Raw genomic sequence first — 6592 nt, 5'->3', positions numbered from 1 at the left:
AATGTGTAATCTACATACAAGTCTACATTTTCACTGAAGATTCTAAATAATGTCTACAAATAATAATTAAAAACAAACAAACAAAAAAAAAAAAAAACCCAAGACATAGATGTGTTTCAGTAAAATTATTTTATATACATTAAACACATATTTACATTTTAATACTGGTCTGAAAAATCTGCCATGACATTATACAATAAACATTTCAAGATAAATTAAATATGACTAATACAAGACTGATTAAGAATGGTGAAAAACAAACAGTTCAGACAAAGATCAGATATTCATACATTTTATGCCCCCTCCCCAATTCTTGAATTTGACAGAAATGCACTATATCCATTACGTTCATTAAGATGAAACAAAAAATAATCAGAGTTGAGCAAATGGAGATTTCATTTTCTGCAATGAACGCAATCAAGGCAACTAAAGTTAATGTTGCTTGTTAATCATGACATGCAAAAGGTGGCCATGATGTTTCACTGCTTGTTCTTCTAGAAAACATCAGAAAAGTAAAGTATTGGTTCTATTTTGTGGATGCCATAGTGTTTGTTTATAGAATTCCAACTTCTGCCAATAGCAATATCATTAAAGACAATGTCAACAGACAGAAAAGCTTGCAAAATTGGTGGTGTTGAAAGCTTAGATATGTTCAGTGTCTGAAGGAACAATAGTCTCAGGCAAATAATAGCGACCAGATACAAACTGATATGCCTGATCTCATTTTCCAGTGTAGTTTTGAATAGGACTGGGTGATATGGCTTGTCTGAGATTATTCAAATAAAAACTGTATTGTTACTTAATAGATCAGTTGTAGAGTTTTTCTCGTAAAATGAAAAAAATCTATTGCATACCGGTAAAGTGCTTATGCTTCAGAGTCACTATTCATCACATAATAGTGCATGTAAGTTGGCCATATAAGAGATCGCTGTCAAAAGACCCCACAGTATGTGGAATCCTCAAGGCCTGTGGTGGATAAATAAATGTGATAATATGTATCAGTTAGTCATTTCTAGTGTAGCCAATAGCCACTTATAAGGGAATGTATGATGTGTTCAAACAATTTGGAATATGCAGCAGTAAAATATTTTGATAGGAAGGTACAAAACATGCTTTCATATTTCATATGCACCAGATTTATCCAGCAGAGAGAGAGTTCCAAAAAATCCACACTGAAATATGGATTAAAAGCCCTAAAGAATTATCAGTATAAGGTAATAGGATTAATACTCTTACACTAATGACTCTCCACTTTCCTTCTTTCTTAGTCCAGTTAAGTAGCCAATCCACTGGCTTAGGTAACACTGCAAAACGCAACCACTAAGCGCATAGTGATTGCAATTTTGCAATGCGACTTTCAAAGGAATGTGCTTTTTAAGCACATTCTGAAAAGCTAAATTGCTCTGAAAAATTGTACAAGCAGCAAGATTTCAGTTTTCTAAAAATGAAAACGCTGCTGTGAGAACACCCTCATAGGGTGACACTGCACTAACTCTCTGCCAATCTCTGGTGATTGCCAATCACCCTCAGTGTAAACCAGCCCTTATGCCTGTTGTAAACACAGCAAACCATAAAGGTTGATTTGGCAGGGAAGACTCCCCCAGCTGGCTATACTTGGTACTTATGAAACATTCACATACAAGTTATATTTATCCAAATGATATTGAGTTTTGAAATTAAAACACATAAAATTGAGAAGACAAAAGAGTTCAGTTAGGTCCACTGGCAATATTTTAGGCACCTTGGCATCTGAAATGTTTCCAGCCAGTAAACTTCATATGGAATAGAAAGTTCAGAAGTAGCATACTGAATCAGGACATTTCAGGTCTCAGCACCGGGACACTTACATGCCATAATGGTGTAAAAGATGATCGCTAGGCACACACTATTAGATTAGCGGTAGTTCAGGTATTCAATTGATATTTGCAAGCTGTCAGCATTAGTCTTGCCCAATATTTCTTGCTATGTAAAGTTAAACTTCTCAGAGCAGTACAAAGCAATGCAGATGTTGATCGCATACTGCTCCCACCTTCAGCCCCCATGAGTACCCCATGCTCCCACTGGCATCGTTCAAACAAATATTGGTGGGTGACTGGTTACTTTTCAAATTAGATTTTGAATGGGATACCTTCATTTTTTTATTTTTTTTAGATGCTTTTAACATTTTTGTATCTGAAAAAAATAAAAATGCTATGGTTTTCATGCTACAAATGTCCCCCTCAAGCATACAAATTAACTATTTAGAACAAATTGTGCAACGCTGTTACAGCAGTACAATTTGTTACTGCTGAACCTGCAGATGAAACGGATCCACTAAAAGGAATTTACAACCCAACTGGCTCATTCCTAAAAGGAATGATGAATGATGAATTTACCAAGGTGCAAAAATTCATGTTCCTAACATGGTGCAATTCTCTCCTGATTTTGTCCTACAGCATGCATGTGGTCTGACAATCTATCTAGCCCATGGAGACCATCCTCTAACCACATTCCTCAGCATAAGAGCTTGCTTTAAAGAAGAGACCGCATGGAAAGAGTATAACAAATGTAGACTTTAATTCCCTGCAAGGGGACTTGAAATGTCCATACCATTAAGAACATACAGAGTGTTACCATCATAAGATTCAGGGATTAAACTTTTCTAAACCAGGCCAATGTCAGGGCAGGAAGAATATGCTTACATCAAGCAGTTCTGGTCCAGAGAAATAAGGAGCAATCTCTGTGGACTAAACTTTGTGCATGTATGTGAAATGAACTGCAGATAGCCAGTGACAAAAGCTCCAGTGCACCTCTTCATGCTGCTACCATGGTACTTGGGGAGGGGACTCCTGGAAGCTAGGTCACATGTACCCACTCCATCCTAGTGATTTGTTGTTACATACAGTCTGCCAACATTGTTCTCTGGCAGAATGTAATGCAAAGAATTATTTGGCTGTAAGCCAGCTGTAGATATACATTAACAGAAGTATTTCCATTCAAAACTAGTCATTTAGATTAGGGCACCTGTGAAGAAGCATTCTTAAAATGTAGACAAAATGAGTGAACACAGCAGCTCAGGGACCATTTTAAACAGTGACTACGCTTCCACTTAAAAGGTCAAAATAAATATTTATCCATAAAAGTGTAAAGAATGAATTGGACTTTTCCTCTAAGCATGACCGGGTGTTCTTCCATTGGAACAGGAACAATCTAAACATTCACAAGACTAAACATATACACTGTACACATGTATCAACTTTACAAAGCCTCATAATAAAACTTTCATGTCCCAACAAAACGTCCTAGACTAAACTTCAACCCGGGAAAGAATCCAGATGCATAGGAAAGAGGAAATATGTGTGTTAAATGATAAATCTGCATCATGCACAGCATCATTTTCTGTGGACTGCTGGTCACACAGAACTGATGGTTAAAGAGTTAAAGCTTGTCATATACAGAGGGATCTGCATATTTTGGAAACAAGCGATCACACTAAGGCCCTTTTCACTAGAGTAGCTGCCGGTGATGCATTCAGTTGTGACAGCTGCTCCGGTGCACTTGCCAGGTGCCTGCTAGCGCTCAGCATGGACAGCAGAGAGGTGGCCAAATGTACAGTGATGCGTTAATAAATCTAGGTTCGCACACATGGATGCTGTACTCCACAATGAAATTATTTGCCAGCAATATGGCAACAACCTAATCACCAGCATATGAATGGTGACTAAATCGACTCTGGATGACAACTTGAGTGTAAGGATCTACATTATCTAAGTGGAGGTAACCACATTTTGGTCACACCTCTTACTGTTCTGTAAGTTAGACACCATGGTGAGTGCAGCATTTTTTTGTACAGCGATGAAAAAAGGTGGGTAACCTGGCAGTAGAATCTGGTTGTGACAAAGACAGCCATACCTAACCTACCTTACCAAAGTGCCAGCAATGAACCTCCCTACTCCCCCCGAAGCTGCAAGTGCAAAACTCACACTGCAGTCAATCTATTCTCAGGGGTGCACATTTCACCACTGGACTGAATTATTTTTATGCCTGGGAAACTTATCAGTAGGTGCTGGGAAAAAGATTAAAGCCAAGACAGAGGTGGACTTTTTATTGGGTGTGGAATAGTTATGGGGGTAACTGGTAGGGCATAGACGAGGAAACACATTTTGATATGGGGAGGGGGGTTATGTAAAGCAAATAGAGAATTAACAGGCACATGGAATGGGAATTATTATTTTATATTATGGGAGTTTATCGTAAAGGAGAGTGAACAGTATTTTATGTGTGTAGGCTTCTGCTGACAATACACTGCATTGCTAACTGTAGTTGGATCTGCTGAAGTCATTTTGTCATGTAGGCTCATCACAACAATAGCAAAGTGTTGCCAATTTGGTTACCGAGTGATTGGGAAACAGATGGTGAATGATATAACCAGTGAACATTTGAAATGATGTTGTGCACAGTTCAGACTTGGATACATTTTTTTGGCTGGAATCCCATTTTATTGGAATAATATTATTAATACTGATAATACTTGCTGTTCCGTATATTAGGAATATTTCAGGAAGTTCAATCAAATACTTGTTTCAAAAACAAACATTGGAAATAAATACAAGTTTTGGCTCAGATGCAGATAACATCCCTCTCAAACCATGAATTTGTTAAGGCAGATTTAAAATAAAATCGTTCCACTATGCTTCTTAGGTTGGTCTATCCCAGTGAGAAGATCCTACAGTTAAAACTTCACTGCATGAATCCAGTTTAATCTATATTCCACAAACTACAAGACAACAATTTTTTTAAAAAAATGATCAAAATAAGGGAGAATAAACTGCAGTCATTAGATGACTTGAAAGGAAGCTCGATTCAATGTCTGTGGAGTATGTTTTACCAATGTTAAAAAGGAAACATCAGGCAATGTAACAAAAATGAGATCTACTTACCTGGTGCTTCCTCCGGCCCTTGGGAGGTTAGGTGTCCCTTGTCACAGCTCCGCTCCAGGTGGGTCTCCCATGGTCCACTCCATAGCAGCTGGCCTCTGTGAATGCAAGACCGTACAGCTGCGCCGATCACATATGTCCAGAAGCTTTGTGCCCAGATGCAGTACTTCTGCACCTGCACAGAATGCTCCCAGCTACGTGAGCTTGTGCATGTGCAGAGGCCGCCAACCTCGCCAGGTCAGCTGCTCCTATGGAGGGGACCCTGGGAGACCAGCCTGGAGAAGAGCTGCGGTGAGGGACATAGCCTTCCAGGGGCTGGAGAAAGCCCCAGGTAAGTAGATCTCATTATTGTTACATTGCCTGATGTTTCCTTTAAAACACATCTGTAGTGCAATGAGGTGCTATTGAGCACATGCAGATCCCAAGTTGGCCTGGGCTTTTAAGTAAGGAAGACCAGGTACTCCAACAGCGTGTCCTACATCAGCATCTACCATTTCAAAAGCTGGAAATATTTGGGGATAGAGCAGGACAGCAGTCAGCTCTAAATAAGGTTCCAGCAAAGTTTGGGGCCTCAAGAGTCCCATTTAAGGCCCGGTTCACATTAGCGGTGGCTATCCGGAATAGCCGTGCCGGAGCCGCACCGCATGCTGGCCGGACGAAACGGACGCACGGCATAGCAATGTAAGTCTATGCCACGGTTCACATGCGTCCGTTTCGTCCGGACCGGAGCCGGACCGGATCCGGACTCCGGTGTCCGTTCCAACATGCGCTATTTTTGGGTCCGGCTCCTCCGGCAGCCGTATCCGGGGCGGAGCCGGACTGCACCATCCGGCCAATGGAAACCAATGAGAACCGGAGAGCGCACAACACACTGGCAAAAAATCCGGATGTTCTACCCCACTTCCTATGAGGATTGTTGCGGCGATATTGGATCGGGGACACATGAGCAAGCATTTTGGAGTGGAGCAGCACGAGCTGGAGATGTTGGCAGCATGTTGGAGGTGGAGGTGAGTGCTAAACAGCAGAGGGCCTGATTCCACAGGTCCCCCTTCTGCTGACCTCCCAGACCCCAACATTTTTTTTTTTTTTTACGATACTTTTGCCAAACGGATCCGGATCGCATCCGGATGAACACCTGATGCAACCTGACCGGATCCGGATCGGATCCGGATCAGAACCGTACGGTTCCGATCCGGATCCGGTCCGGATCCGGTCAGGCCATCCGGTCCGTTTGGCTGACAACCGCAAGTGTGAACGGGGCCTTACAAAGTAAAAGGAGAAGGCAAGGTGGTAATGGTGCAAAGTATGCAGCTTTACCATCACATTATCATTTTTAAGGTCGTTAACAGATCAAATGCAGCATTTACAAATGAAAAGGAACCTACAAATTTACACAAGTCTGAAATGCAATTCCAATCCTATATTACCGCTTGAGTATCATTCAAATTATAAAGTATTTAAACTTGTGCAACATTTAACAATTCTGGGATGTAAATGAATAATCTTCATACTTGCAATAAGATATAGAAAACAGGCACAAACTCATACATCCATCAATAAATTATATAGCACTGTTGTCGATTGCTTCAGAACAATGGATATGAAAGAATGTTAATGCACATCTGTGATAGTGATGAAATGGCACAAACTACTTCCTGGATCATCACCAAAGCAAA

This window comes from Hyperolius riggenbachi, chromosome 1, assembly GCF_040937935.1.
Source record: "Hyperolius riggenbachi isolate aHypRig1 chromosome 1, aHypRig1.pri, whole genome shotgun sequence".
Classification (NCBI taxonomy): domain Eukaryota; kingdom Metazoa; phylum Chordata; class Amphibia; order Anura; family Hyperoliidae; genus Hyperolius; species Hyperolius riggenbachi.
The sequence above is the reverse complement of the archived record's forward strand: the minus strand, read 5'-3'. Positions refer to the sequence as shown.